The sequence below is a fragment of the Asparagus officinalis genome, chromosome 3 (genome assembly GCF_001876935.1).
Source record: "Asparagus officinalis chromosome 3, Aspof.V1, whole genome shotgun sequence".
Lineage (NCBI taxonomy): Eukaryota > Viridiplantae > Streptophyta > Magnoliopsida > Asparagales > Asparagaceae > Asparagus > Asparagus officinalis.
This window is the reverse complement of record NC_033796.1, coordinates 240,393-250,602: the sequence shown is the minus strand read 5'-3', so window position 1 is coordinate 250,602 and position 10,210 is coordinate 240,393.

Here is a 10,210-nt window from a genome sequence, read left to right as displayed (position 1 = left end):
GTTTATAAGCTTTTAAAGTTTCCTCCTATTGTTGAATTCGTTGTTCTCTGACTATCGTAAGTATGACATGAATTATATTTTGATATATTGCTTAGTCAACAGAGAGGTAGAGTTCATCATCTTGCTTACCTTAACTTATTATACTGCTACTAACTGGTGCACTTGTTTGTTCTTGATTGTACATGTCTCAATTAATTTATTTTATTAGTTTTAATGCTGCTTTTAACTCCCAGAGAAGCCAAAATTTACACACACACACACATTCCATCATAATTCAAGATCTATAGGAGTTTTACATATCACTTTATGTTGGGCTTTCAGGATATAAGTTCCTAACAGATTTCTTATGCGAATATTAATCTCTTACATATCATAACAGGATATTAGTCCCCCACAATTAGTGTTATTTGATATTAGTCCCTCCAGTTCATTATTTACTTATAATAAAGAATATTATATTATTTTCTAATTGTTGCTTCCACTTTTATCTGATTACCCTCTTCTTCTTCCTCCTCCTTATTGTTAGAATTAATATAAAACTATAATCCTTGAACCTCACCATAACTTTGGAGTTTTGGTGTAATGGTTAGGGGAACTAAATTTAAGACTTATCTCCCACTCTGTCTTCTTCTTCTGTTTTGACTTTTCTCATTCACCATATCACAAGAAGAGTTATCTTCTAATCTTTTAAATTCCAGTTGGTCGAATCTCGTGCATCCAACTCCAAATTTCTCTATCCAGAACTTCTCTCCACACAGAAATTGGGATAGAGAACCTATTTTAACTTCAAAATCAAACTCATGTTTTCATCACTTGCCCAACTAAACTTAAAATCTAAGAAACTATTGTCGTTTCCTCTTACCCTTTCTGTGCTCAGACTCTTTTTTGGGAGACAAAATTTTTTACTGAGGATCATTCTACTGAAATGATCAATTAGAAGCAATACGACAGCGCTAGTGTCATTCTTTAGTATCAGAGAATAGAGTAACTAATTTTCATAGAAATTAGAAGTCCTCCAATCATGGCTACTGAGTGCTACCAAGTGTCTCTGTAACTTGTTTGATCCTTACAGTAAACGTTTCCACACTGATTTGTTATGGAATACGCTCTGAATGCAGGTCCTTGCCCACATGTATTGTATTTTGGGCTACATATATTGGAATTTTTTGGCCTTGTTATCTGAATCCCTTTCTCTTGACCACTATAGATAGAGATTGGTGAGCATGGAGCTTGAAAGAGGTTTTCTGGTGTTGATGGATGGAAAATTAGGATGGGGACAAAACTATAACTTGACAATCCTAACTAGCTTCTGACTATAAGGGGCTGTTTGGTTCGTTTCCTTGATATAGAGAAATGCAATTCCATGTAAAGAAACACAAGTTTTTAGTTTTCCAAACTTTTTCAAGAAATAGATTGTTTTGCTTTGGTTCGCACATAAAACATATTGGGAAACCAATGTATTTATTTTTCTTGTGTTTGGTTCGCATAGAAAAAAAGGAAAACTTTTGTAAACAAAGCAGAGAAGAAGAAAAATCTGACGTGGCAGAGTTTTCATCAATTTCACTTGGTTGGGGAAGGAAATCGGAGAGGGAAAAAAATCTTAGTTGGCGGCGACTTCAGCAGAGTTTTCCCTCTTCCATTCGAGCGAACCAAAGCAGCACAAAGAAATGGACGGAAACAAAAAAGCTGACGTGGAGGGCTAAAAATCTGACGTGGAGGGGTTTTCTAAGTTTTCCACCCCTTATAATAGCGAACCAAACAGCCCCTAAATTTATAATTGATTGTCAGATTTGGATCAAATAAGTAACTGAGGAACCTATATTAAGTAGATGTTTCATATTTCAAGGGACTAATATCCAACATTCTAATTATGATGATAGACGACTAATGTCCAGATAACAGTTTTTTTAGGGACATACATCCTAAAGCCCTTTATGTTTTTGACATGAATACCCTGCCAAATTTAGTTTTCTGAGCATTACAGAGAATCCTAATATACCTATTATTGTTATGTTATCATTGTAAATCATCACCTCACAGGCTATTTAATGTTTTTTTAATCCCAAGTCTCCACAACATAGATGATGTTCTTACAGTATAATATGCAGCGACTCATTGGCAGATTATGTTTGTGTAATAAATTATTTCCAGTATGCAGTTGCCATTCTGAACGATGCGTATTGATGATGTTGATATATTTTCACTTTCCAAAGACCCTTTTGTCAAGAACCTAAGAAAAATGTCTTGCCTGCATCCTGAACGATGCAACGACTGGAATTTCAACATAATGAATCTTTACCATCTTTCAACATGGTGAACCTCCGCATTTCCCTCCCACTCTTAGAAAAAAAGAATTACAAGCGTCTCTAAATTAGTACTATAGGAAGGAAGGGAATCTCGAAAACAAAACCAAAGTGAATTAGAGTAACAATCTTCAATTAATTAGGGATGCAATTACCTCAAATTTTATACTTATTAAAATGATTTAGGAATTCAGTCTAATTGTCTCTGCCATCTGAAGAATTCTTTGGCTGGCTCTCGTTTTTTCCACTTTTTCTTTTGATTTTTTTTCCAGTGTTATTAAAAGGGCGGAAAAAGGTAATACATATATATCGCATAGAAGGTTTTCGGGCATGATTAATTGATATTATAGCCATTCAGATTACACATATAAATATATAAATATATATATATATATATATATATATATAATATTATATATATAAATATATATATATATATATATATATATATATATATATATATAATATCGAGACAAAAATTGGAGCAACTTTTCGCTACCCAGTTGCCTAAGCCAACTCGGTTAGTGATGTGGCATAATCTTTGCCCCTACATCACACCTCAAAATAGAAGCATTAACCATCTTTCACCAACTCTAATGTAGATGTAGGGACAAGATTATGTCACATCACTACCAAGTTTGTTGTAGCAACTTGTGAACCAAGTTTCTCCATTTCTCTCATTAATATTATATATATATATATATATATATAATATTAATATATATATATATATTATATATATATATATTATAGAGTCAGAAGAGGGTGGGCGGGTTACGAGGGGGAGATGAGAGAGAGAGAGAGAGGAGAGCAAGCTCCTACTCAAACCTTAAGCTTGATGTCTACCAAGTTCTTAGCCACACATATGATTAATTAAAACACCTTTTTATTATAATTACATCGGATCCTACAGGCAATTATGAGCTGGTAAAAACTTTGCGTGCGACACACTATTGCCCTATCCATTTAAGTTAATAGGAGTTTTCACCTATATTATACTAATATATATATATATATATATATATATATATATATATATATCTATATATATTAATATATATTATATATATTATGCAAAACTTGTGTCAACTTAAGTGGATAGGGAATAGTGTGTCCACCAAAGTTTTTAATCACTCATATTGCCTATGGATCCAAGTAAACATCCATATATAATACAATAAAGAAAAATATTATATTTTAAAAGCTAATATGCAAGGCTCATTCAAAACAGGCTGTCAAGACAATAACATCTCCATTAAGACTCTTTACAAATACAACAAAAATTCAGATTATTGTTATATGCAATCATCACAACATTCAAAAGAAGTGTGATCTTATAAGACCTACTCTAAAATTCACACAATTAAACCTAAAAATAGTTTACCAATATATAGACACGTTATTGCACCTATAATACTAAGATAACTATCATTTATAATAGAGTTGAGTCGTGGTTGTATGTTTGCAAAAGCTACAACAAGAATGTAGATAAAGATGTTAATAAGAGTGCCCAAATAATAAATATCACAGAATAGCCGATGATGTAGCATCAAGATTAAGTAATATCCATTTTTGATGAAAAACATATCAAAATTAAATATTAACATTAAAATATAAGGCAAATTTACAATGAAAAATATAGTTATTTAGTTCAGATCTTCATGAAATTAACACGGATAGAGCAAAAGTGATATTATTTGATGTAGCAGAAACTTTTATAGGATGCACAACAGAAGAATTAGTTACAGAGAAAAAAGAAATAACTCTCCTAACTTCCTTTAGGGGAAAGATGGGGGTTTAGTTAAGTTATTACAAAAGATCGAACCAAAAGTAACCAAAAGCAAAAGATCTGGAGAAGCCACCACTTGAAAGCACTAGGATTACCTGGAAAAATTCTCTCCCATATTGTCCTCCGGACCGGATTTGGCCCTCTTATATAGACCCAGCTCAACCGCAGCGCTATGCAAAATGGTAGCTCTTTCGCTACTGGAGGCACCTATCCACAAAAGAGTGAATTGAGCTATATTAGCAGCTATAACATGAATAGGTGTATGAACCTTTTCGAATATGAGCTTATTCCTGCAATACCATAACCACTAACAACAGCAGTGAAGGATGACTTTCCATAGGGATTTGATGTTCTTGTTGAGGAAGAAATCACCTTGAGCAGAGATGAGTGAGTCAATCCCCTCCGGCCAGTTCCTAAACTGTCCATTAGGGAAGAGAATGGACCAAACTGATCTGGTGAAGGAACAATCATTGAACAAGTGATCGTGGGTTTCTATGTCTATACTGCACATGGGGCATACAGTATTCCCTGACCAACCCTTTTTTGCTAAAACATCTCTTGTGTTTAATTTATGTAAACTCAAAGTCCAAAAAATATCTTCAGCTTCAGTGGAGTGGACGACTTCCAGATAAATTTATGAAGGTGGGAGATAGATCCTCCTGAGTTAAGAAAAGAGTAAAGAGATTTTACAGTATACTTGCCTGAATGGTGATGGTACCAGAAAATCTCATCTTTGTTGGAAACTATAGGAGGATTAACTGACTCAAGCTTACGATATAGTTGTTCGATCTGATATCTGTCTTCCTCTAAAATGCCTCTTCTGATAATAGGGTGCCACTTCCAGGAATTGTTGATGAAAAGGCCATGACTACTGGTGGCAGAGGAATTAGCAAAAGCAACCTGATGAGCTCTGGGGAACAAACTACTGAGTGTGTTATCTCCGGATCATTTATCTTGCCAAAATCTACAAAGATTTTCATCCCCCAATCTCCATCGAACCAAATAAAAGAAAGGGTCATGAATAGAGAATAAATCCTTAATCAATTTAGAAGCTGAGGATCTAGGGGGTAAGTAATAGGATTAGAACCATTAACGGAGTATACAGACATGATCACTTTGCCAATATAGGAATTTCTGTCAAGGATCTTCCAAATCCATTTAGATAGCAAAGCTAAATTGAAAGGTTGCAGATTTATGATACTTAATCCCCCTTCAGTCTTAGCTTTGCACACTGAACCCCAGTTAACCAAGCTTTTAGATTTAGAAGAATGTTTGTAGGAACCCTAAAGAAAATTACGTCTAATTTTATCCATAGCCTTGAGGAGCCAACTAGGGAGTTTAAAAAAAGACATATAATATACAGGGAGGGAGGATAGAACAGAATTCACCATTGTATGTCTCCCCCCTATGGATAGGGACTTATTTTTCCATAAAGCTAACTTTCTAGAGAAAGAATCTAGAAGAGGTTGCCAATCCTTTCTAGACAAAGATCCTTTTTTGAGAGGGAGGCCAAGATAAAAGAATGGAAGAGAGCCGTTAGAGCAATTAAGCTTATGAGCCTAATGAACACCTCTACTTGGAACTTTCCCAAGGTAGAAGAGGGTGGATTTAGATGGATTGATGTGGAGACCAGAGATGCTTCCAAACATGAGAAGGATAGATTTGAGGGTGATAATGTCTCTATTGGCAGCTTTACAGAAAATAAGGGTGTCATGGGCAAATTGGAGAGACCTAATAGAGTTCAGCTCTCCTTTAAGATTAAGGCCCGAAAGATCACCAGCATAGTAGCTGGCTGAGATCATCTTATTAAGCACATCCACCACCAACAGAAAGAGCATAGGCGAGAGTGTGTCTCCCTGTTTTAGACCACGATAACATTGAAAAAAAGGAGGATGGGGAACCATTAACAAGAATTGCTGATTTGGAAGAGGAGAGGATGTGGGAGATTCAGAGACACCATCTGAGGCTGAATCCTCTGGCTTTGAGGAGAGATAAAAGAAAACTCCAATTTACACAATCAAAAGCTTTGAAGAAGTCTACTTTAATTGTGCAAAGTTATTTTTTCCCTGAAGAGCAGCTATTGATCATTTCATGAGCAAGAATGACAGAGTCTAGGGAATATTTGCCTTTTTGAAAAGCTGATTGAGACTGGTAGACCAGAGAAGGATAAGGGGCTTGAGACGATTAGTTAGGATTTTGGTGAAGATCTTAACAAAACTGTTAAGGGGGCTAATGGGTCTAAAATCAGATGCAGAACTTGCCCCTTCCTTCTTAGGAATGAGGCAAATAAAAGAAAAATTAATATTGTGAAGGGGTCTAGCATCATAGAAAAGAGATTGGATGAAGGATATGACATTATGTTGGATAACAGGCTAGAATTTATGAAAGAACCGCATTGGGAAACCATTTGGTCCTGGAGATTTATCTGGGTGAAGGTCAAAAACAACATTGTGGATTTCTTCTAAGGAAAAAAGATCATCCAAAGAGGACAGACATAGGGGATTGGATGGATAAAGATAATTCTAGTTAACACTGAGTTTAGAAGCTGGTTTCTCACTAAAAAGATTGGAGAAGAAATCCCGAAAAGCATGTTTGATATCCATAACGGAAGACATCGTCAAATTATTATAAAAAATATATGGGATGAAATTAATTCTTCTACGTTGGGAAGCTACTCTGTGAAAGAAAGAAGAATTATTATCTCTCTCTTTAAGCCATTGAATCAACAATAAATCTCTAAGGTCAGCTCTAGAGGCAAGTTCAGGGGCAGAGAGAGGTCTGGTTTTTTCAAGACAGTTAAGATGATGAAGGTCAGAAGAAGCTCTAGATTTAGACAAGGATAAGTTGCCCAGAACGTTTTTGACCCACCACTTGATTCTTCTTCTTATTAGTTTGATCTTAAGGGGCAGAGGAGCAGAGAGATTACCTTGAACGGAGAAAGAAGACCAATGGGATTGAACAAAAAGGAAAGAAAGATTGGTAGATGAGCCATGTGTTTTCCATCCTGAACACTTTGGGAGGAGGAGGATCCCCTGAGTCCAGAATGATGGGGCAATGATCTGAGCATGAGGAGGGAAAGGCAAATTGAACCAGGAGTGGGAATTTGGATTCAAAGTCTTGAGAGATAAGAAATCTGTCTAGCCTTGCTAGAGAAGGATTAGCTCTGAAATTTGACCAGGTGAACTTCCTTCCACTGAGGGGAAGGTCCAAAATATCGATGGAGTTAATGAGGGAGTTAAAGGTAGAGATCTCCCTAATGGAGCCAGTTCTACCACTTCTCTCGACAAGGTTTAAAGTCACGTTGAAATCCCCAAATACCACCCAAGGCAAGGATAATGACTGATGAATTCTAGCAAGTTACCACCAACAGACTTCTCTATCTTCTATATCATGGGGGCATAAACAGTAGTAGCTGCAAAAGCCCAGTTAGAGGGTTTATGGGCAAGGAAGATAGTGACAGAAAAAATACCTATATAGGAGTCAGAGCAGTCAAATAGTGACTCCTTCTACCCTAGCGCTATACCCCCTCTAGACTCCAAGGCATCTAAGATAGACCAAGCAAATCTACTACTTCCCAAGCTAAAAAGGGTTCTAGGGTTAGAGGAAGAGAGCTTGGTTTCATGAAGACCCACAAGCGTCAGGTGAGAGATAATGACCTTATCATTACTGAAAGAGACTTTTCTCTGCATCGGGACGCAAACCACCGCCTAAAAATTTGAATTACCTGTTCGCCTCTCCAATGGCCTATCGAATCACCTCCTTGCCTCCATCGCACCACTTTTGACAAACTTTTTTTTTATTTTTATGAAAAAAAGCTTTCGTATGTAAGCTGAACAATCACGATTGTAAAAAAAAAGAATATACAGATCATTGCCTCAAATGAATTTTCCTCGCCAGCTTTTTCTTTCTCGTTCTCACTGGGTCTACTCCCAATCTTTTCAACCTTTTGTTGTACATTCAACTCATTAAATTTTTTTGAGATTCAATCTCATATCTTTGTTGTTTATCATGGATTGCTACTGTTATGGAATTTTCAATAGCCAAAGTATGACCATTTGCCACTAACGGGCATGTGTCCTCCTCCATGCACCGTTCAAACGGTCAGAATCACTAAAAATCCCAGCTTAGCCGACTCGTCGAGTCGACATCTCCTTAGATCGACTCAAATGGCGGTATTTGTCGGCCCTCTTGTCAAAGACGACTCGCTACGAGCCCACTCGACCAGTTATCCGGCACCTTACATGGTTGACTCGAAAGGCGTTACTCCTCGATACCCCTCGCTAAAAGCCAGAGAAGGATGACTTCAACCTCAAACATCCCCCGCTGACAGCGCGTCGGCATCACATTAAATGCTTGGTAGATGGCATCATTCATCTAGCCTCGATAGTCTTCATGACACATCAAACCACGTCAAAACAGTCATGCCCCCAATCACTTCACGTTAAATACTGATGTGACCTCTCCTCCACTCATCGACCGACATCAGTAAAGCAGGTGCTGACGTAGCTGTCATCCCATACTCATTTGCCGTCGTCCTATACTCGGCCCATATTACTATTTTACCCTTATACCATCACTATAAGTATGAGTATTATTCCAAATACCAGGGTAAGCAAGCAATCTCTCAGATTTCTACTACACTACACTTTAGAACTCATACAGTTCATCACTTTCCCACTCAAGTCCATCATTGACTTGATCGTCGGAGGAACAACGTGGGAACTAGTCTCCGTCCTCTTACGACTTGCTATTTATGCAAGAAGAAGCTACTTAAAATCAAAAGCAAATATTCGGAGAAGTGAACAGCCCCTAATCAACATCACTCCTATTATATTATTAGCTGTTTGATTATTAACATCAACAGCTACCGAGAAGAAAGGTTGAAGAGACGTTGCACAAGGGGCGGAGGTATCTAATAGAGGGTGATGTCAATTGACTAGCAAAAACTAAACAAGTATATACTAACTTATGCCCCATTACTGACATCTCTGTCAGTGATCAATCTTAGGGGTGGTGTCAATTGATTAGCAAAAATTAAACAGTATATACTAACTTTATGGCCCGTTACTGACATCTCTGTCAAATTAAAAAGTTAGTAGTGATCAATCTCATCATTTATTGGTTATGGGTCAAACCTCAAATGACTGGATTCCAGAAATCCATGTATCAAAGAGTTAGGGGCTGTTTGGTTGTTTTTGGTAATTAAAGTTGTGTATTTATGACACAACTTAGAAAGTTGTTGTCCATCTCATCAATTTTATTGAGCAACTTTTCTTTGTTTGTTTTTTATTCTATTGGAATCATAAGTTGCTTGTTTGGTTTGTAAAATGTAACTTTAATTGCTTATTTGGAAAGTATAAAAAGTGGTTATTATGTGGTCCCTACTCAAATGATTTCATTGGCCTAACCCCCTTATTTCTGTCAGCTTTCCTTCAAAATCAGACCATTTTGAAGGGATTTGTGAATCCATGCCACATCAGCATAGTAAATCACTTTATACTATTTTCACAACTACAAACAAATAATTAAAAAGGAGGAAAGCTGACATTGGGATCCCTTTTTTTACACTTTCCATCCTTTTACATAGTAAAAACTTACAACCAAACAGCCCCTTAATATTGGTTAATGGTGTTTGGAATGACGTTATAATGTAGTTATTTTGAACCATGAAGACGCGTAGCGTGGTTATTTGTAATATTACTTAAATAAATATTTTTTATTTCGTTAAAGCTTCTGATTATATTCAATATAAGGGAAAAATTAATAATATATTCTTTTTATATAAATTGTGAGACCACTATTATGAATCCCTGCATTAGCCACAGGACAGAATAATGTACAACAGAAGTAATTGACAAGACTACAATCAAAATTATATGTTGGGACAGTCGATGATATTGTGTGGGAGACGTGAATTAACTGACGGGTGGCATTAGGGCGCACACCCCCAACCACATCCCAAACCACACCCCCTCTTTCATGCGCTACAGTGCACCGGGCTCCACATGGGATTTTAAAATTTTAAAATCCCATGTGGAATCCGGTGCTGTAGCATATGATAGAGGAGGTGTGGTTTGTGATGTGATTGGGGTGTGCCCCTATCATTTTCCTTAACTGA